At 48.1% G+C, this 21,990-nt stretch overlaps 1 long non-coding RNA gene across 2 annotated transcripts in view; it reads left to right on the forward strand.

Annotated features, from left to right (window-relative positions):
• The window catches only part of LOC142023391 (uncharacterized), a 40,622-nt gene that overhangs the window by 11,210 nt on the left and 7,422 nt on the right, over positions 1 to 21,990 (forward strand). The window contains exons 1-2 of one of the 2 annotated variants that reach the window (XR_012648225.1): positions 15,795 to 15,987; positions 18,558 to 18,616. The exons of the other annotated variant lie outside the window; for it this stretch is intronic. This is a non-coding gene — a long non-coding RNA (uncharacterized LOC142023391). Of the gene's footprint in view, positions 1 to 15,794; positions 15,988 to 18,557; positions 18,617 to 21,990 lie in introns of those variants that run through there. 2 annotated transcript variants of the gene reach the window in all.

Here is a 21,990-nt window from a genome sequence, read left to right on the forward strand (position 1 = left end):
CTGGGGTAGGGAGTTAGAATGTGGGAGGGGGTGAGAGGTACAGGCTTTGGCCATGCCAGGAGGCACCTACCATAGGTGGCTCCCGGCTGGTCATGCAGTGGGACACTTCATGGTGGCCACTCAAAACATCTGGCTGCTGATGGCAAACATGTCTCTGCATGCCTCTTGGAGGCTGGGGGTTAGTGAATTTCTGCATGCTCCCTGTGCCTGCAAGCACTGCCCCTGCAGCTGTCACTGGCCAATTTCTGACCAATGGCAGCTGTGAGGACACTGCTTAGGGTGGGGGCAGCATGCGGAGACCTGCTTGCCTCTTCCCCCTAAGGGGCACACAGACATGCTGCTAGCAGCAGCTGGCTGCTTCCAGAAGTGCAGCAGGCTGCTAGCATGCATGAGCAACCATGGTGCTGCAGAAATTTTGGCAACCTGGAAGAAAATCTTTGGCAGGCCACATTCAGCACACTGGCTGCATTTTGCCCATGCCTGCCCTAGGACCTTCCTGGATCCAGAACTATGTAGGAGAGACTCCCCACTTTGGGTGCACCAGTAGCAAAATGGTGCCTTACACCCTTCCCTGTGCCCTGGAGGAGATAGGCTGAGAGAGGTCAAAGAGGCAGAAGCTGCCAAAACAAGGACCTCCAGGCATTCAGAGAACTGTCTATGGTTTTGGTTATACTTAGTCATGTGCTGATCGGCTCTTCAACCCTCCCTCTCCTCTCTCCAACAACCTCTTCACCTGAGCTTAATTCCTCTTACCTCCATCTTGCCTGTCCTGCTCGCCTCGCTTCCTTCCTTTTTTTCCCCATGTAGCTTATGCCCTCCTAAGTAACCCCACCCCAAATGAGTGAGTGAACAAATAATCAAACAATAAAAATAAGTTGTGGAACTAACACCACATTGCTGCCATCTCATTATTCATCCTGCTAGAGTATTCTATCCCTTCCCCCAATCTGTGTTTGTCTGGTCTATTTAAACTATAAGCTCTTTGGGAAAGGCACACTTCACTACAGTACTCACAGTTTGTACAGATCAGAACTTACTGTCAAATCAATCTTTAAAGTTGTAGTTCCAGATTTTTTGCACCCGGTGGGAGATTTTTGACTTCATGGAGTGAGCATGAGATGATTTGTTGGCCATTAACTTTGGTTGAACTTCAAACTTAGTTCCTTTGATTGTCAAGTCAGCAGCAGATGTTCTTTCTTGATCTCCAGTTTCAATATTTTGTTGAGACTTTTCAAACTTCTTGGCTGTGCAGGTAGCTTTGAACTCTACTGTGCAAAGAGAAGGGGAGAATGTATTTATTCTTCCATTTGCAGATATAGGTAAGGCTAATGAGCTGAGGAAAATGAAGTTACTTACTACCAGTACCTTCTATTCTCAGAATGTATTGCGTTCATATAGATTCACAGTAGTCACCACATGCCTGGCCATGTAACCACCTTCGAACAGCAGTCACAGCTAGGGGGCACATAGATGTCCATTGAGCCCTGCACTCTCCTGATTGCTTGGTTGAAATTCTGTGCCCCGTCAATTTGACCCTTAGTACTTCTCCATGTCCTGAGCTAAACTTACCTAATTCTAGGCTTTGTAACAGAAAGGAATCAATTTGGTACATGAGGAAAAGTCACTGTTCTATCCAACTATTGTTTTCATATCCATGGTATACCACTTCATTCCCCACCCTAGCTCTGCGTTTTTAGGAAAAGCACATACATTGATAGCACTTGATAATTTATGAGACTCAAGAAACATCTGTGGTTAGCTATTGGATTTGAGACCTAAATACTGGCTTAACATTGTAGAAAAAGATAGAATTGGCCAAAAAGACCGAGAACTCTAAGGAGAAGGAAATCACCACAAGAAGTCATTACTTCAGCAAGAGACAGTAAAAGGAGAAGTATCAGAGAGGTAGCCGCATTAGTCTGTATCTTCAAAAACAACAAGAAGTCCTGTAGCACCTTAAAGATTAAAAGATATTTTGGAGCATAAGCTTTCATGGGCGAAGACCCGCTACGTCAGATGCATGAGTGTGGGGGTGGGTTTCAGAGGAGGATTTAAAGAAGGAATCTCAGTGAATGGGAGGGCCAGAGCTGACAAGATCTATTCAGGCAGGGTGGATATGGCCCATTATCGGCAGTTAATGTGGAGTGGTGAACATCAAGGGTGTGTCTACACTGGCATTCCTCTTTTGAAAGAGGTATGCAAATGAGGTGAGTCGAAAATGCAAACGAGGTATAAATTTGTATATATGGCACCTCATTTGCATATTCTTATTTCGAAAGAGCTTCTTTCGAAAGAAGAAAGCCGGTGTAGATGCTGCTCATTTGAAAGTAAACCCATCTTTGAAAGAATCCTTCTTCCCTTTATTTAATGGGAAGGATTGTTTTGAAGATAGGGTTTACTTTCAAAAGAGCAGCATCTACACTGGCTTTCTTCTTTCGAAGGAAGCGCTTTTGAAATAAGGATATGCAAATGAGGTGCCAGATATGCAAATTTATTCATTATTTGCATTTTATTTACCTCATTTGCATACATCTTTTGAAAGAGGAATGCAAGTGTAGACGCACCCCAAGAGAGTAGAAATCAAGTCAGTTCGGTCAGGGGGGATGTGGCCCATTGTCAGTTGCTAACGTGGAGCTGTGGACATCAAGAGTGGAGAAACTGCTTTTGTAATGGGCCAGCCACTCCCAGTCTCCGTTCAGTCCTTGGTTGAAGGAACCAAATTTGCAAATGAATTGTTGCTCTGAACTTTCTCTTTGCATTTTATTTTTGAAATGTTTTTGTTGCAGGACTGCTACTTTTAAATCTGTTACTGAGTGTCCAGGGAGACTGTAGTGTTCTCCTACAGGTTTTTGTATATTGCTATTCCTGATGTCTGATTTATGTCTATTTATTGTTTTACATAGAGACTGGCCAATGTAAATTGCAGTGGGGCATTGCTGGCACATGATGGCATATATTATATTAGTAGATGTGCAGGTGAAAGAGCCCGTGGTGGTGTGGTTGATGTTAGGTCCTGTGATGATATCACTGGTGTTGATATGTGAGCAGAGTTGGCAGCAAGGTTTGTTGCAGAGATTGGTTCCAGGTTTAGAATTACTGTGTTCTGGTCTATAGTTGCTGGTGAGAATTTGTTTAAGGTTGGCAGGCTGTCTGTAGGCAAGGACAGCACTGCCTCCCAAGGTCTGTGACAGTGAAGGATCGTTGTCCAGGATGGATTGTAGACCACTGATGATGCGCTGGAGCAGCTTTAGCTGGGGGCTGTATGTAATGATCAGTGGTGTTCTCTTGTTTTCCTTGCGAGGCCTGTCTCGTAGCAGGTGGCTTCTGGGTATCTGTCTGGCTCTATCAATCTGTTTCTTCACTTCTTTAGGTGGGTATTTTAGTTTCAGGAAAGCTCAGTAAAGGTGTTATAGATGTTTGTCTCTGAGGGATTGGAGCAAATGCTGTTGTACCTTAGTGCCTGGCTGTATACGATGGATCATGTTGTGTGCCCTGGATGGAAGCTGGAGGCGTGTAGGTAAGCATAGCAGTCCTTGGGTTTTTGGTATAGGGTTGTATTTATGTGACTATCACTTATTTGCACAGTAGTGTCCAGGAAGTAACTCTTGTGTGGACTGGTCCAGGGTGAGATTGATGGTGGGGTGGAAATTGTTGAAATCACAGTAGAACTTTCCAAGAGCTCTTTCCCATGGGTCCAGATGATGAAGATGTCATCAGTGTAGCGCAAGTAGAGGAGGGGTGCTAAGGGATGAGAGCTGAGGAAGCGTTATTCCAGGTCAGCCATAAAAACGTTGGCATACTGCGGGGCCATGCCCATAGCAGTGACACTGATTTGAAGGTATAAATTGTTCTCAAATCTAAAAGGAGAAAGATCCCAAGGCCTAATGAGCATTTCTATTAATTTGTTCAACATCATACTCAAATCCAAAGGATAAGTTATTTTTCGATGATAAGGTGTACATATGTGAGCCCCATTAAAAATTACTGCATCGAGAGGCATCTCTTTTGCAGGGACAATGAAGACTAAAATAAAACTTTGCAGTTGTCAACAATACTTTTGACCCATACCAGGGAGACAGAAGAAATTTCAGAATAGTCCAAAAGAAATCTGTTGAGGTTCAACAAAGGCAAGTGCAGAGTTCTGCACTTGGGATGGAAGAATCCCAAGCACTGTTACAGGCTGGGGACCAATTGGATAAGCAGCAGTTTTGCAGAAAAGGACATGGGAATTACAGTGGATGAGAAGCTGATTATAATTCACCAGTGTGCCCTTGTAGCCAAGAAGGCCAATGGCATATTAGGGTGCATTAGGAGGACCATTTCCAGCAGATCAAGAGAAGTGATTATTTCCCTTTAATTGGTACATCTGGAATATTGTATCCAAGTCTCCCACTACAGAAAGGATGTGGATACATTGAAGAGAGTCCAGCAGAGGTCAACAAAAATGATTAGGGGGCTGGTCCACATGACCTACAAGGAGAGGCTGAGGGATTTGGGCTTCTATAGTCTGAAGAAGTGGGTTCGGGGATTAGCGGAGAATTTGACAGCAGCTTTTAATTACCTGAAGGAAGATTCCAAAGAGGATGGAGAGAGGTTGCTCTCAGAAGTGACAGATGGCAGAACAAGGAGCAATGGTCTACCCTGTGCAGGAGTTGCTGTAGGGCCCTGCTATCCTCCAACACAGGGGAAATGGAAGTGCATGCTACAGCCTCATTTGGTGATGCTGAGGAAGATAATCCTCCCTGAGGAGGGTAGTCCATGCCCCTAGTGCCTGAGAGGCTCTCCGGCTCCAATGACCCGTAAATGAAGGCCTGACGGTGATGTCATCAGTCTGGCATATACACTTGGTGCTGATGCCACAGAGGTCGGTGCCGGTCTGATACACAAAACAGAGAGGTGAGTGCTGTACAAGTATGGTGCTGATGACATCAGAATCAGCACTGGTTTTATTGATGGTCCAGCAGGCACAAAAGATACCAGGTTTGGTGCCAAAGGAAATTCTGAAGGGGGAGCTCCCTGGGACACTGATGATGCCAATCTCAGTACCAAAGGTAGTCCAGACACTGACACAAATGAAGGAGCCCTTGAATCAGGGTGCACAAATTGACCCCGGCTTTCATGATAAGCCCAGTGGGGTCCAAAATGGCCAGCAGAGCACCGGCTTCCACTGGGCTGGCTACTGACAGGAAGCTGAACAATGGCTTCTTCTGGAGGAGGAGAACACTCTCCTACTCCTACTCCCACTGGACTTGTAGGAGTCCAACTCCAAGCTCAATGCCTCTGATGCCGAAAACAGGGAGCGGCTATAACAATCAGTGCCTGCATGAAAACTGGATGTTCTTCTGGTGCTCTATTGGGTGCTGTAGTGACGGTGCCTATGGGCACAATCGACAGCCTGGATAACATGGCTGGTTTCCCCCTGGATAGAGGATGGGTGTCCGGGTGCCTTGGGGAGGGTTCCTTCCTTGGCAGTGAAAACAGGGACATCACCTGCAATAGTGTCTGAGCCACTCAGAGTGCCTCCCGAGTAGATGGAAGGTGAACATCTCTTCACCTGTTGGAGGCACCTGTGGATGCAGACTCAACCTCCTCGTGGGAGTTGATGCATGCTGAGCCAGAGGCTGCTGAGTTGTCTGGTAGCCATGCTCCGATCCCACTTGCACCATCTCCCTGCGCTTAGAAACAGGGGATCTACCCCTCTTGTGCCTATTTTTCTTATGGTGCACAGGGGACTGAGACTTACGTCTCCTCGACATCTGAGTGGTCGATGCCTGGCCATGGTGCCACAGCCCCCTTCTCCTTCGCTGGCTCCAGTGTGGAACTTGGTGCTGGGGCGCTCTGCACCACGGTTGAGGTGCTCGGTGCCAGATTGGAGGAGTGTCTCTCTGGCTGTAGCACCACTTCCATCAATACAAATCCTGTGCTTAAAAGTTTTATAAATCACAGAGTGATCGCATTGATGGCTTTCTCCCAAACACTTCAGGCTTGAAGTGTGGGAATTGCTCTTGGGCATACACTTGCCACAGTCAGCACAGACTTTAAAGGCTGGTGACCTAGTCATGCCCTGGCACTGGGGTGTCGAGGAAGGGAAGAAACCCTCTCAAGAGCCAGACACTTAACATTAATCACTAAGTCTATAACAAGTATTAACACTACAAATAACTACACTATAAACTACCAGCTACCTGCACTAAATTACTTGTTCCAATGAGTGTGGGGAGTTCCATCTAAACAACTGTGATGGGGTGGACTAAGCCCTGATGCCCTCCAGAGGAGGCCAGAGGCCTTGCCACACCCATCAAGCAGACAAGAGGTCATCCAGGGAGGACAGAGTGGCTGTGTCAGTGGCAGTCAATCAGAGCCCAGCAGGCCAATATAAAAGAAGGTGCTGAGCTAGGGCCAGGATTTCCATTTAGGAGCTCGATCCAGGCAAATGCCTATGCTGTCTGGGAGCCCAGCAGCACTTGGACAGCCCTGAGTGAGTGCTGAGCTTTGACCAGGGTAAGGCAGAGGCCCAGTGGCCTGAGACTGGCCACAAATCTGGTGAAGGAGCTGAGAGCACCTGGGACAGGAAGTGTCGGATCCCCACCCCTCGGACTCAGATGTCACCATTCAAGACTGCATGGAGTGCCCTTGGCCACAGAGGGACACTCAAGAGCAGGCCGACCCTGTTACACCAACACAGGCAGCAAAAGGAACTGAGCAGGGGAGGGCAAGTTAGTGGTTCCTATATGGGGCATCATGAAGGCGCTACCCCAGGGGGTGCTGCACCAACCCAATGTCAACCTGCAAGGGGAAAAATTTTCTGGCAACCAGACACGCATGTGTGCATGCACCTAAACTGGAATACACAGGAATAATCACTCAAAGAAGCCAAGATAGCTTTATCAGGAGATGAGGTACCAGAAGGACACTGTCTCACTGCATCCTCCATTTATATTCTACATGTAAGTTCTCATACTGTGGTCATCACTATATCTGCATGCCTCACTGTCATGCCTTGAGCACTGTGACCAATATCTGTCAGGTGTTTTTTCTCACATTGTCTTATCATAGGGACATGAGTGTACAGTGGAATGCTTTATTTTGATAGTTTTGTTGTTGTTGTTTAAATATACACTTTTCTATGTGTTAGAGAAGATATGGTCAAAGAAATATAGAACAAAGAGTGGTGAAGTCTATGATAGTCCATAGTTCCCTGTGAGAAATTACTTACACAGTCTTGGGTCAGCCCTTCATGGATGAGTTTTACCTATATAGCAGAATGTTTCATCATGACAGAGAAGCTGAGTTGTTGACCATAGTCTTTATCTTGGAACTTTAGACAATCTTTTAGATACCTTGGGCCCTGTCCATTGAATGCCTCAATGATAATAATTTAGACCTCAAACTTGAATCAGTATTGTATGGGAAGCCAGCATAACCAGTGGAGGACAGGTGTGAAGTGAGTGCAGTGATCAGTGTTTCTGGAGAGATGTTCTGTAGTATTCTGTGCTACCTGGTATTTCCTCAGCATGGAAAGTTTAATGCTCACATATGCTGCATTGTGGTCATTCAGACAGGAGGTGACAAAGGCATGAATAACAGATCATGTTATGTGCCAGGACAGGATGAAGTCTCCTAGCAAAGAAAGTAATAAAAAGCGTTACTTGCATATGCTGGTGTATGAGAGCCCCCCAGAGGCAGCAGAGAGGGACCAAGCACCTCCATCACTGCCACCACACTGGGCTCGCACCTGGAGCCTGCAGTGGCATTCAGGGAGGACACTACCAGCCTCTGCCAGGCCAAGGTGGTGGAGCGAAGCCTCCAGCTGGAGGAGGCTGGCCAGTCTTAGGGTGGCGTGGGACCACCTACTGTCCCACCTGGAGGGCATACATGGGACCTTCCAGAGCACGTGACCAATGTGGCCCACCTCCTGGCCCACCATGCTGCATCTCCCACTGCACCCCCTACAGAGGCCCCTGCCGAAGCCCCTCGATGGCCCTACGAGCCAGTGCTTCCTGCCCCATCTCAGCCCCACTGTGGACCCTGAACCTGGGGAAGGAGGGGATCCCAGGGCTGATGGGGTTCTCAGCCTGCAACCCCTGCCTCTCAGGGACCCTCCCAGTTCAGGTCCCTCCCTGCCCCCAATGTACATAGTTTGCCCCCCCCCCATTGTAAATAGTTTTTGTTCATAGGGTTCATTGGTTTGAGGTTTAACAGTAAAGGTTTTATTTCACAAAGATCCCTCTCTCCCATGTTCTGACTGGGGGGTGGAGGTGTGGGTGATGTGATGGTGTTGGTGGTGTGTGTGGAGTGGTGGCTGTGGGTGGGGGACAGTATGGCCTGAGAGCAAAGTTTTCTTGAAGGACCTCCCTGATGTGCACCCTGTCCCAGTTGGCCTGGCGACTGGCAGCAGTGGCCGGCTGGTCCTACCTGGGTCCAGACTCAGCTGCCCACCCCTAGACAAAGGCATCCCCCTTTCCCTCAATAATGTTGTGGCGAGCACAGCAGGTGCCTACCACTTGCGGGACATTCCGTAACCCAACCTCCACATGTGAGAGGAGGCACCACCAACACCTCTTTAGGCACCCGAAGGCCCACTCCATAATGTTGTGGGCCTGGCTGAGGCAGGTGTTGAAGGCCTTCTGGGTGGGGTTGAGGTGGCCAATATAGGGATGCATGAGCCACGGCTGTAGGGGGTAGGCGGCATCCACCACTAGGCACAGTAGCATGGTAGTATCCCTGACTGGGAGCTCCTGCTAGGGGATGTAGATCCTGGCCTCCATATGCTGGTGCAGGCTAGAATTTTGGAGCACCTAGACTTCATGTGTTTGGCCTGCCCAGCCTACACAGACATCTATGAACTGGCTTTTCTGATCCACCAGGGCCTGGAGGACTATCTAGTAGTATCCCTTGCAGTTAATATAGTGGCTGGCCCTGTGTGGCAGGGCATGGATGGGAACGTGTCCCCCATCCAGAGCATTGAAGCAGTTCGGGGAACCCTAGTGCTGCAAATCCCCTGATGGTAGCATCCAGGTCCCCAACGTGGACAACTCAGTGAAGGAGCATCACATTTATTGTGCAGATGACCTGCATGGGATAGAGGACATGCATTCTCGTGAGGGCATGTCAGGGAGTTCCCAGGCCCTGACCCATCCCAGCCAGCAGCCCCTGCACCTCTGCCCCCTCCTGGCCCCCTGTTGCTGAGGGTCCCCATGCCCAGGAGCCCCCTCCCCGCTTCCCGTGGCAGGTGTGTGACTCAGGCCCAGCTTACCTCTATGAGGATAGCTCTGATGGTGGTCTTGCCCATCCCAAACTGATGCCCCATGAGTGGCAGCTATCCAGGGTGGACAGTTTCCATGTAGCGATCATTATCTGTTTCTCGCCAGGGACAGTCGGCCACATAGTGGTGTCCTGGTGCCTCAGTGCAGGGGCTAGCCAGTGACAGAGCTCCTGGACGGTCTCCCTGCTCATGCAAAAGTTCTGCAGTCCTCTGGCATCATCCCATTGCCCCAGAACCAGCCACTCCCACCAGTCTGAGCGGCTGGGGTGGCTCCAGAGGTTCCAGGGCACTGGGGGCGGAATCCAGGCTGGGGGGCACTTCACATCCCTGGGGGGGCACTCGGCCTCCCAAAGAAGAGTGGGGCAGCCACAATGACTGCGCACAGAGTCCACAATTTTGGTGTTTAAACCCAGGAGCAGGTGCTCATCCTCCATTGTGCTGTGTGCCAGGCTCTGCTTGGCCTTGGGTAGCTCCACAGGCCTTGGCTTGTAGAGAGCCAAGGTGTTTGGGAGGGGCTCTTAAGGAAGTGGCTGGTTGCAGGTCCTGGAAAGGGTTGGCAGCCATGCGACTGCATCCACGGCATCTCCAGCTCTGTTCTTTCAAAAGACTGAAAGTATCAGTTTGGACACTCCCTTTCAAAAATATGGAGCAGTCTTTCAAAAGGGCAGATCAAACCTTTGACCCACTTTTGGTGTGTAGTTGCATGCTTTTGAAAGGCTAGGTTTTGATTGCTGTCATTTGATTTTTAGCCTTTCGAAAGAGAGCTCCTGTATAGACACAGCTCTAGTGCTTTGGACAGACAGAACTGAAGGGTAATGGATAAGTAATCCAAACTGCCTGGATCAAAAGAGCACTTTTTGGGGGTCTCGCGGACAGAATCTTATGTTCCACAGAAGCAGATTGCAATGGGGTCCATCTGGATCAGACAACAGATCTCTATGGAAACACCATTTTGCTAAACTATGTGGCCTCTTGGAGCAGCTGGAACTGTAAGAGGTGTTTTCTTCAGCTTCATCTGAAGAGCTATTATCTTTAGTTGGAACTACTTCTTTCCATGGTTTGAGAAATGTTTACAATAGGACTAGTGTTTTGGAACTGATGGGGGCTCAGTCACCCCACATACAAATAATGTGGCTGCTATTGTAGAAGTAACCCAGACTCATATATTACTACAACCTGCAGTATCTACAATCTTGCAAATGCAGGCTCCAAAGTAGAGTTTTATAATCATCTTGGCCAAGACCTTGTAGGCATCACAGACCTAAGTTAAGTGCTCTTCCCTGAGAAATGAGACTAAAAGGTCCTTTTAATGCACAGCTGAAGGGCAAACATAGAGGAGCAAGGACAACACTCCTTAAACCCCGTTTTTCTACACAAGTCCACTATCTTGGGCAAGGTCTGAAATTAAACAAAACCAACAAAAATTGATGAGAACTAGGAAAAAAAATCAAACAAATCCTGCATCTTGGCAAGTCCCTTCTTTGAGGTCCAAAATAGAAAGATTTAGGTATATTTAATCCTAAGAAAAATAGACTAAGGGGAGACCTGGTAACAGTTATATGTTCAGTGCTGTTATAAAGAGAACAATGATCAGGTTATTTTCTTCTCTCCTGAAGGCAGCACAAAGAGTCATCAGCTTTGTTTTCAGCAGGGGAGATTTTGTTTAGATATTATGAAAAACTTCTTAACTATAAAGATGGTTAAGGACTGGAACAGGCTATCGAAGGAGTCTATAGAATCCCTATCATTAGAGAATTTTAAGAACAAACACCACAAGCATCTAACAGGGATATTTGTGAAGGAAACGGAATAATCTGAATGCCTCCAATCTCAAATTCCTACATATCCATTCCCCAAAATGGCTCTGAACACAGTTAAACTCTCTATATTAATTGATATGTAACTCAGTACTGAAATTTTATGGGGCAAAAATGATCGAGTGAATATCCAAAATAAGGGATTTTGCAAGTGAGCACTGAGTAAGTGTAGGAAAAGCACCGTATGCCACATTGTGCCTGGTACCATACAGAGCTCAGAAAGGCCTTTGATACAACCATCAGGAAGATATGCTCTGTGTGGTAAATTTTCAGAAAGGTTGGACCTGGTTTCCCTTTTAGCAGATAGAAATCTGAGTACAGTAGACCCTCACTTTACACCTACTTGACTTAGCATTTTCATATTAATGTGCGTTGAGTCTGGGGGGAGCACTGGTAGTTCATCTCCTCCCGCGCTTGCTAGGATCCAATCTCTGACTTTGGGCGTTATTTTCAGCAACCACCTTTGCACAGAAGGTCTGTTTGGAAGAAGCCTCTGAAAAGCAGCCATGAATAGGGATGGCACCCTGGGACAGCAGTGCTGGCATGCTACTTCTGCTCTCTTTGGTCTGAGGTGCACCCCAGGAGCCAAGGAGGGCTGACCCTGTTCCCCACCTTGCCCTGCCTGAATGTCTCTCGGGCACTGGGGAGACTGTGGGGGCTGCTGCTGCTGAGCACCATATTTCTGCAAACTGAGCCTCAACTTCACACAGCAGGAATGGTAAAAAGTATCAGAGAGGTAGCTGAGTTAGTCTTTATCTTCTAAAACAGCAAGAAGTCCTGTGGCATCTTATAGACTAACAGCTATTTTGGAGCATAAGCTTTCATGGGCAAAGACCCGCTTTGTCAGATGAATTGTAAAATACTTCTCACTTGATTAATCCAGAATGCTGCTGCTCAGTTCGGGTGAAGCTGCTTCTCTCCTAATCACAAAAGTAGGGCACAGAGATCCGCAGCAGCTCATGGACTCAAGAGTGTACTTGGCAAAGGCAGATAATAACACATAAGTAAAAAGCCTGGACCCTCCCCCCTTACCTGATACACCTGTGCAGCTAGGTGCACAGAAGAACTAAGGACTGGAAAATCTAGGTGAGAAATTCCTTTGTGGTTCCAGGCATCACACAGCAGCAAAACAAGCGCTGGCACTCCTGCTGTCCTAGAAGCACTGAGGAGGCTGCTGTAATGCCCTGCTTTTGTTATTAGGAGAGAAGTGGCTTTTCACAACTGAGCAGCAGTATCCCGGTCAATCAAGTGAGGAGTACGTTAAGAGGCAGGTGTGGAGAAAGCTTGTGTTATGCATCTGATGAAGCGGGTCTTTGCCCACAAAAGCTTATGCTCCAGAATATCTGTTAGTCTATAAGGTGCCACAGGACTTCTTCTTATCTCTAGGGTAGTTAAGCTAAATTGGGAGCAATATGTAAAGTTAATGGTATTTCACAGGCATGTCTCCACTGGCAGAGAGCCAAGCAATTGATGAGCCCTGGTGGTCTGGTCAACTTCCTGGTTCCTGCAAGCCCAGGGGAGCCAGGAGCCAGGCTGCAGCCTGGTTCCCGTCTCCCCAGACTTACACAAAAATTCAAGTTATGCAGGGGTTGTAGGAACACAATCCACATGTAACTTGAGGGTTTACTGTATATGTAAAACTCAAAAGTGCCAAAGTGATTTAGGAGTTTAAGGCCCAATTTCAAAAGTAACTTAAGATCTTAAGAGTCCAAATCTCACTGAAAGTCATTGTGACTTTGGCCAAGTGCTGCATACATTACTTTGAAAAATGATTCTTAAGCTCCTATGTTTTTTGAAAATTTTATCTTTCATCTGATTTGTACCCACATTCTGAGATTTGTTCCAAAAGCTGCATTCTGGTTAGATATTTTGTATATGCAAGTTGAATCTTCAAAAAGGAGGCTTTCCTGATGGAATGCTGGCTCTGGATTTATGTTTAGCACTTCCATCACTGCTGCACGAACACTGAATTGCTTACTATCAGGAATAAGCACAGTTAGAGTGGAAGAATGTTTACACATCAAAAGCATAACCAGAGCTAATTAGTTAGTATTTGTAAACACATTGAAGATGAAATGTTACTTAACATAAATGAAAAATTGTGAGTTGTCCTCTGCCTAGAGCCAGAAAAGAGAAGAAATCTCTCTTGATTAATAGTTTAACCAATATCCCTGCTAGTGCTGGCTTTTTACCTACATGGATGACTCTTAAAAGTGCAACAGTCTGAAGTCAAAGCTGTTGAAATTCTGTCTAGTATGGGACAGTAAAAGATAACATCTGACCCACGTGTAGAATTTCAGGACAGAAAGCTGAGCCAATAACAGCAAGAAAGGGGATTATGGTAAAAGTACCTCTTTAGTTTTCTATATCTAAGTTCAAATATTGCAAAAGAAAGTTATTTAAGTTCCAAGCATCTCCTGTTCTTTTGCTCTTTAACACACGATGCATGCTCAAATAGAATGCCAAACTTAGCCACTCCTCTTCCACCCAGCTGCCAGTATCAGGTTATAGACCTCTCTGCAGTTTAGAGGTCCTTAACTATTATAGTCATTTATTTGGGTGATTAATTATTTGATTCCCTGGTATTCCTTTAAACTTCCTCTCTGAGATGCAGAAAACAAGCTCAGGGACCTCCAAGCCATGCAGAGAATGGATAGACAGCGGTCATAGCCAGGAAACTCTTGCTTAAACCATACATAAATTACTTACCTTGCCATTTGTATTTAGTATCTCACTTACTTTACTACTTTCAAACCATCCTCACCCCCGCCCTCAAAAAACCCTTTTATTATAACACAATATTTTATTTAAAATTTTAAGCTTTTCAAAATACTAAGTATCATAACTTTTTCTCAGCTTCAGGTCAAGATGTGTTGTTTAGGCTTTCTCATCTTACACAAAAGAAAAATATTATTTTATAGCCAGCAAAAGAAATAAAGAAGAAACATAAAACCGTACAATCATATAATAATAGTGACTTGAGTTTCTTGCCTGCTTAACAACCAAATAAATCTAAACTAACTAAATGCCTGTAAGCTTCAGACGTACAGAATTGTATATGAATGAAGATTCAGTATTACTGACAGCCAAAGATAGTTTTTATAGATTCCAAGGCCAGTAGGAATTATTTACTCTCTTCTACTAAAAAACAAAAAAGCAGTCATGTGGCACTTTAAAGGCTAACAAAATAATTTATTAGGTGATGAGCCTTTTGTGAGGCAGACCCACTTCTTCAGATCTGGAAATAGTGTCTGTATCTCTCTGTATCTCTTCTACAGCCACGTCTACACTAGCTAGCACTTTTGAAATTTCAGGACCTCTTTGGAAAGCAAGCATGGAGTGTCTACACACACAGTACACTCTTTTGAAAGGAAAATTGAAGGAATGTGCCCCAGCTTTTGAAATCGCTCTTCCTAACTGGAAATAGGAAAAGCCCCCCCTTTCCAAATGCTCTTGAGAAAGAAAACGTGTGTAGATGCTCTGCGACCTGCTCTTTCAAGAGAGTGGGTCTGCCATGGTTCCAGCCAGCTGGGATGCAGAGATGTGCTGCCCAGTGCCTTCGGGACTCTTTGGTCCATGTGTGCAGCTGCCCTGAAAGCCACAGGGATCCAGAAACCCCACTGCAGGAAGCTGAGAGCATGCAGGCAGCAGCCATTGCATGTGCTGCCCCTGCACACCTCAGAGAGACCCCCCAGCACCTCCTGGAGCACCATGGTCACCAGCCAGGCACACAAGGAGCCCCAGGGCACCCCCCCAAGAATGCCCAGGGCTCGCAGGAGTCCAGCCAGCCTGGCAAAAAGCAAGCCCCTCCTGAATCGAGCCTGAGCTCAGGGACTTCCTGGGCCTGTGGTAGGAGGAGGAGATACTCAGAGAAATGGGGACAAAGCAGTGGAATGCTGCCATTTTGCTTGGCTGGCCGACAGCCTGTCCTCCCAGGGCCACCCTGGCCAAACTCCAGACCAGGTCAGGAGTAAGGTCAAGGAGCTGTGGCAGGGCTATGCCCAGACCGGGCACTCACCCAGCCAGTCAGGGGCAGTGCCCACATCCTGCCCCTTCTACAAGGAGCTGCTGAGCTTCCTTGGGCCCAGGGACACCACCTCCCCACCTGCCATCCTGGACACTGCTGTTGAGGAGCCCCACCCCAGGGATGAGGAGGAGCTGGGACATGCACCATACTGGGACCAGAGCTGGAGTGGTCGAGTGACAAGGGTAAGCTAGTTGTCAATCTCCCCTCCTACTTCTCCAGCTCTGCCTCTGCCAGCTGGGTATCCCCTGACCTCAGTCGTGGAACCTCGGGTAAATACCCAAAAGGGTGCACACCCCAGATCACAGGGCAGGGGCTCCAGACCTGCCAGAGGGCCCCCCACACTCCTGTGGATCCTGGCCAGCCACAGCCCAGCTGAACGTGGCCCTCAGGACAGTGTCACAGCTGCCAGTGGCCTTCAGCACTCACTTCATGGATAGCACTGTGGCCCACTCCCAGGGGAAGGGGGTGGGTGAGGCCAGACCTCACAAGGGGGTCAGTCTCCTGGGGCCAGGGACCTTTCTGCCTCCTTGATTCCCCAAGGCCATGCTGCTATCAGATGGGGTACAGGGACCTGCTGTCCATGGGGGGACGGGGGTGTGGCCCACAGGGCAGAGGTTTGGGACTCACAGCCTGTTCCTCTTTTCTTTTCCATTCCTGCAGCTGCACCACCAAAGGGCCAGGAGAGCCTCACACGCTCTGTGGTCCTGGACAGCCCTCTGGAGGAAAGGGACAGAGACTGGGCAGCCCCACTACTGGCACCAGGGTGTCCCCACTCTAAGGGGAGACAGAGGCAGAGGACGCTCAATGTTCACCTCGCTGCCTCAGTCTGGAGCCAGGTCAAGGTCACGGAGTGGCACCTCTGCCTGGAGGAGGCCAAGGTGAGCTGGTAGTGGGCACCCTGGGGGGAGTTGATGGAGACCCTGAGGGACATGGTGGGCACCTTCAGGGAGCTCCTGGCCCAACTGCCCCCTCCTCCTGCGCCCCCCCGCATCAGCCCTTCTGAAGGGGGCTCTGTTGAGGCAGAGCCCCCTACCGAGGCAGAGCCCCAGCCCAACCTCCCCATCCTCCTCACCCTATCCAAGCCCAACCAGGAACCCTGAACCAGGGGAGACCAGGCATCAGAGGAACAGTGTGATTCAAGGCCCACCACCCCTGCCCTAATATAAATAGTTTGTCCCCCTTCCCCATATGTCTATAGTTTTATGGTTCTGTTCTACATTGTTGTTAACTGCACAGTTTGGTTAAACAGAATATACTTTATTTTCTCCACATTCCCTGTGTGCTGTGTGCTCGTGGGGGGCGTATTGGAGGGGAGTGTGTGCGGTGGGGAAGGGAAGTGTATGGGGTACCTGCAGCAGGTGGCCAGGGCAGTGATCAGTGGAGCCCCTGAGCAAACTGCTCATGGAGTGCCTCCCATACGCAGATCCCGTCCTGGTAGACCTGGTGGCTAGGTGCGGCAGCCAACTGATGGTAGCCTGGCCCAGACTTGGCCACCCACCCCTGCATGAAGGCCTCCTCGTTACGCTCCACAATATTGTGGAGAGTGCAGCAGACACCCACCACTTGGTGGACATTCAGGAGGCCCACCTCCAGGCATGTCAAGAGATAGCACCACCGTCCCTTCAACCACCCAGAAGCATGCTCCACCATGTTTCGGGCGTGGTTTAGTAAGGTGTTGAAGTGGTCCTGGCTGGGGTTGGCCTGTATAGGGCGACATGATCCAGGACTGAAGGGGATAGGCAGCATCTGCCACCATGCACAGGGGTACCATGGTGTCCCTGAGTTGTACCTCCCTCTGAGAGGTGTAAATCCCCACTTTCATGCAGCGACACAGCTCAGTTATAAAACACCCTCGCATTGTGGGTGCAGCCCACCCAGCCCACATAAATGTCCTGGAACCGGCTCCTGCTGTCCACCAGGGTCTGGAGCATCACAGAGTGGTACCCCTTTCTGTTTATATAGTGGCCCCCACTGTGTTCTGGGGCTCGAATCAGAATAAGGGTCCCATCCAGGGCGCCAAAACATTTCAGAAACCTGTGCATTGTGAAGACAGCAATGGCCATGTCCAGGTCCCCCACATGGATCACCCTTTGCAGGATCATGGTGTTCATGAACTGAACCACCTCATGACATGGAGGACATATGCACCCATGACAGCTTGTGGGGAGTGCCAGGCCCCTGCACCCCCAGGCCTCTCCTGGCCCCTGAAGGGCCCCCTTTCCTGGGATTCCCCTCCCCCTGGTGGGTGTGTGGCCCGAGCTTGCATTACCTCCATAACAACACCCCTGACTGTTTCCTTGCCCACACCAAACTGGTGGCCCATGGAGTGGTAGCTATCCAGAGTGGGCAGTTTCCAGACAGCTATTGCGACCCTCTTTTCAATGGGGAGGGTGCACCACATCCATGCATCCTGATACTGCAATACAAGGGATAGCTGCTGGCAGTGTTCTAGGAATGTCTGCTGCCGCATCTGAAAATTCTGGAGCCACCTGTCTTCATCCCATTCCTCCATGACCAGGCGCTCCCACCACTCAGAGCTACTGGAGTAGCTCCAGAGTTGTTGGAAAACCTGGGGGAGGGGCACTAAAGAAGCCAGAGGTCCAGGGGTTCCATGGCTGTTCCAGGGGGGCAGTGCCCAGCAGGAGATGGAGGGCGGCCACCGCTGCTGCTGCTGGTCCATTGTGCCTTGTTTGCACTGGCATCTGTTGAGCTTGTGGCAGCTCTGCAGGCCTCATGCTGTTCAGGTCGAGGCTGTTGGGGAAGTGCCCTTTAAGGGGCCAACCAGCTGCAGATTCGGAAGGACTTGTCTGCCATGCAACCCTGTCCACGACATTTCCTGGCCCTTTCTTTTGACAATGTAGATGCTCTCTTTCGAAAGAGCGGATCAGAAGCACCAGCCTCTGCTCATGTGTAGATGCTGTATTTTGAAATGCAATCTTTTGGGTTGTCGTTTTTGAAAGTGTGCCTTTTGAAATTGCGCTCTAGTGTAGACATAACTTACTAGTCTTACCTCCCATGTAACACAGATCTTCTCCCAGATAATTTCTATTTGAAGAACTGAGTATCTTTTAGGAAAACATTCAACCTTGATTTTAAAGTGGATGGTGATGGGGATGTCCCTGCAACTCAGGGGAAATTGTACCAGTATTTAATTATCCTCACTGTGAAATATTTATGCTTTACTTCAAGTCTGAATGTTGTCTAACTTCAACTCCTAGCCACTGAATGTTGCTATGACTTTGTCTTGTAGGCCAAAGATACCATTATTAAGTATTGTTTTCCTGCTTAGGAACTTAAAAACCTGATCAAATCATCCCATAACTTGCCCTATGTTAAACTAAACATACTGTGCTTGAGTCTGTATCTATGAAAGCATGTTTTCCAATCCTTTAATAATTTTTGTGTCTCTTCTCTGAACCCTCTCCAATTTATCGATATCCTTGTTCAGTGACTACCAAAACAGGATACAGTATTCCAGCAGTAGTCATATTGGTGCCAAATATAAAGGTAAGATAACTTCCCTATTTCTATTTGTGACTTCTCTGTATACAGCCATGCACTAGCTCCTTTTGCCATTGCCAGAGGATAGGTCCACACAGCAAAACAAACCTGTGACAGCAAGTCTTGGAGCGTGGGTTAACTGACTCAGGCTCAGGCTAGAGTGCTAAAAATAGTAGTGTAAACATTACTGCTTGGGCTGGAGTCTGAAGCTCTGAGACCTGGGAATAGGGATGATGTTCTGAGCTTGGGTGTCACGCATTGAGTCCCAGTAGTCATGACTAGTGGTTGGAGCAAAGGTCAAAACTGAGACTGTGCCTGACACCCAAGTTCAGAAGGCCAGCCCTATTCCCAGGGTTTGGAAATAGACTGGGGACTGTGCCCATGGTAGCATTGGAATTGGGGTCCAGGGACAAGCCAAAGTCAGAACTGAATATCAGAATCCATAGACAAGCCAAATCAGTACTATAGCTTAAGTCCAGGCTTAGGCCAAAGGTCAAGGCCACATGGCCAGAGTCCAGGGTGGTCAAGGTGAAGGCAGGATTGGAGCAGGTCAGTAACAGGGCTGATAAGAGTGGGTGTAGGAGTGGGCTGGGGTTTGGGGGTTTATGCTACACGGGGTGCAGGAGAAGGGGTCAGAGCAAGGTAAGGCCAAGGCTAGAGTAGGTCAATAGTAGAGCTCAGGCAGATCAGTTCAAAAGCAGACTGAGAGAACAGAGAGGCTTCCCCCTCTGCTGCTCTGATTGGCTGGAATTCCACTGAATCAGAGCAGTGGGGAGTTGTTGCATGGGAGCTGCAGGAGAGCTGAGCAAGGTAAACAGCCCCACATTGCCCAGACCACACACCACCAGACCACTGCTGCACGCCCTCTCATCCCCCAACCTCCAACATATCTTTTTGAGATGAGACAACCAAATCCACACACAATATTCAACATACAGAGGTACCAGGGATTTATTAAGAGGCAATAAGATATTTTCTGTCTCATTATGTATCCCTTTCTTAATTATTCTGAATATTCTTTTTTTTATTTTTACTGACACTGCGCATTGAGTGGATGTTTTCAGCGAACTACCCACAGTGACTCCAAGATCTCTCTCTTGAGTGGTGTCATGGGGTGGGCATGCTCTTCCCCCTCTCAGAGGGAGAGCATTATGTCTCTAAAACCCTTCAAAGAGTGCTTACTGCATGCTTACTGGTTCCTGTACAGCCCAGTGGCCACAGGCAATAAAACCACTCACAGCAGTAGGACCTAGAAGCCAAAGTCAATTGTCACACCTCCAGTCTTCAAAGCAGTACGGCCTACCAGCCCAAGTCAACAGTAACAATCCCTGCCTTCAGGGCAGTGAGACCTAGTGGTTTGAGTCAATAGTCTCACTCCATGCATGGTAGTGTGTTGTGGTAGTCAACCTCAATGGCAACAGTATAGTGCTCCCTTTGGGGTCAACTGGGTGGTGGGGTAGAGGGACCTGGGCCCTCGCTTTCCACTGGGTCCCAGCCCAGGGCCCTGTAAGTGGCAGAGTGGTCCACTACAAAATCGGTGGGGAATCCACAAGCAACAGACCAGACTCTCATGTAAATTAATTCTTTGCCCTGGGCTCCCACTCCCAGATACTGTCTTCCTTGCCAGCTTCCTCCAGACAAGGGATTCTCCAACTGTTCCTGACTGGCTGGACTTTGTGGTTCAGGCTGTCTGCAGCTCTTCCTCAAGAGCTCCTCCTGCATCTCCTTCCCCAGTGGCAGTCAGCCCTGACTGAGCTCTTGCACTGGCCTTTATAGCTGGCCTCTAGCTGCAGCATGCCCTGTGGGGATGGGGCCTGCTCAGCCAGGTAGGCAACATTAACTACTGCAGGCCCAGTGTGGGGTTGGTACACCCCATCACAAGTGGTAACAGCTAATTTAGACCCCATCATTTTAGATGCATAGTTGGAATTATGTTTTCTAATATGCATTACTTTGCATTTATCAATGTTAAAATTCATCTTCCATTTTGTTGCCCAGTCACCCAGTTTTGCGACAGCCTTTTGAAGCTCTTCACAGTCTGCTGTGCAATTAACTATCATGAGCTATTTTGTATTATCTGCAAATTTTGCCACCTCACTGATTACCCCTTTCTCAAGATCATTTTTGATTAGGTTGAATAGGACTGGTCCCAGTACAGATTCCTGGAGGACACCACTAGTTACCTCTCTCCATTTAGTTTCTCTGTAATGGCTTTGTCATCCTTGAGTGCTCCTTAAGCATCTTGATTGTCTGGTGGCCCCACTGGATATTTAGCAGGTTTCTGCTTCTGATGGATGTAAATTTCTTTCTTTCTTTCCTTTTTGGCTACGTCTACACTAGTGAGATCTTTCAGAAAAGCTGGGGCCCTTTTGAAACATCCCGCAGAGCGTCCACAGACAAAAGGCGTTCTTTCCAAAGTAAATTGAAAGAATGGAGCACTTCTTTCGGAGGTGCTCTTCTGGTCCCAGATCAGGAAGAGTGCCTTCTTTCAAAAGAATATTTTGAAAAAACTTGTGTAGATGCTTCACGGGCCCTTTCTTTGAAAGAGGAGTCCTTGCTGGGGCTGGCCAGCTGGCGCATCAAGATGACCTGGCCAGCGCTAGTGGAGCTCTATTTTCCCTGCATCTGGCCACCTTGAAAGATGTAGGGACCCAGAAACCCCATGACAGGAAGCTGAGAGCATGGCAGAAGCAAGAACACAGCTGCAGGGTGTGTTTGGTAGAACTCATGCACATGTGGCTGCCAGCACACTCTCAGCTTCCTACATGGGTTTCCAAGCCCTTGCAGTTTTAAAAGCAACAGGAGCCAGAAACCACAGAGCTCTGCTGGTACTTGCAAGGGTGTCTCCGTGCTCCCTGCAGCCACTGCCAAAGAGGATCTGCCGTTTTGAAAGAGTAGGCTGGGGAGCATCTACATATGCCCTCTTTCTAAACTGAATTTTGAAAGAGGGCGCTCTTAATAAAATCGGATAGGAAGACTGATTTTGAGCTGCCTGCCCTGTTCCATAGAAAATAATTTTGAAAGAGGTCATTATGCATGTAGATGCTTTGCAGCATCTTTCAAAATTAGGCCCCCTTTCAAAATAAATTTTGAAAACAAATGCTATTGTAGACACAGCCAATGCACACAATGGCCCCTGAAGCAGTTTTGAAAGGGAGGAATTTTTCTCCTTCTTCAGAAAGAGGCAGCAAACAACTGAAAAGACAACATAATGTTCTGCACTCCTTATTTCAGAGCCTGGGTGGAATAAATAAGAAGTTACTTAGTTTACTATTCTCATGATCAATCAGAGGCTCAGATTATCAGAGTCAGGCTATAATCACAATTTGATATCATCACCTAATGATGCTTCATTCTTTTCCACCTCTGAAATGCTATCA

This window comes from Carettochelys insculpta, chromosome 20, assembly GCF_033958435.1.
Source record: "Carettochelys insculpta isolate YL-2023 chromosome 20, ASM3395843v1, whole genome shotgun sequence".
Taxonomy (NCBI): Eukaryota; Metazoa; Chordata; order Testudines; family Carettochelyidae; genus Carettochelys; species Carettochelys insculpta.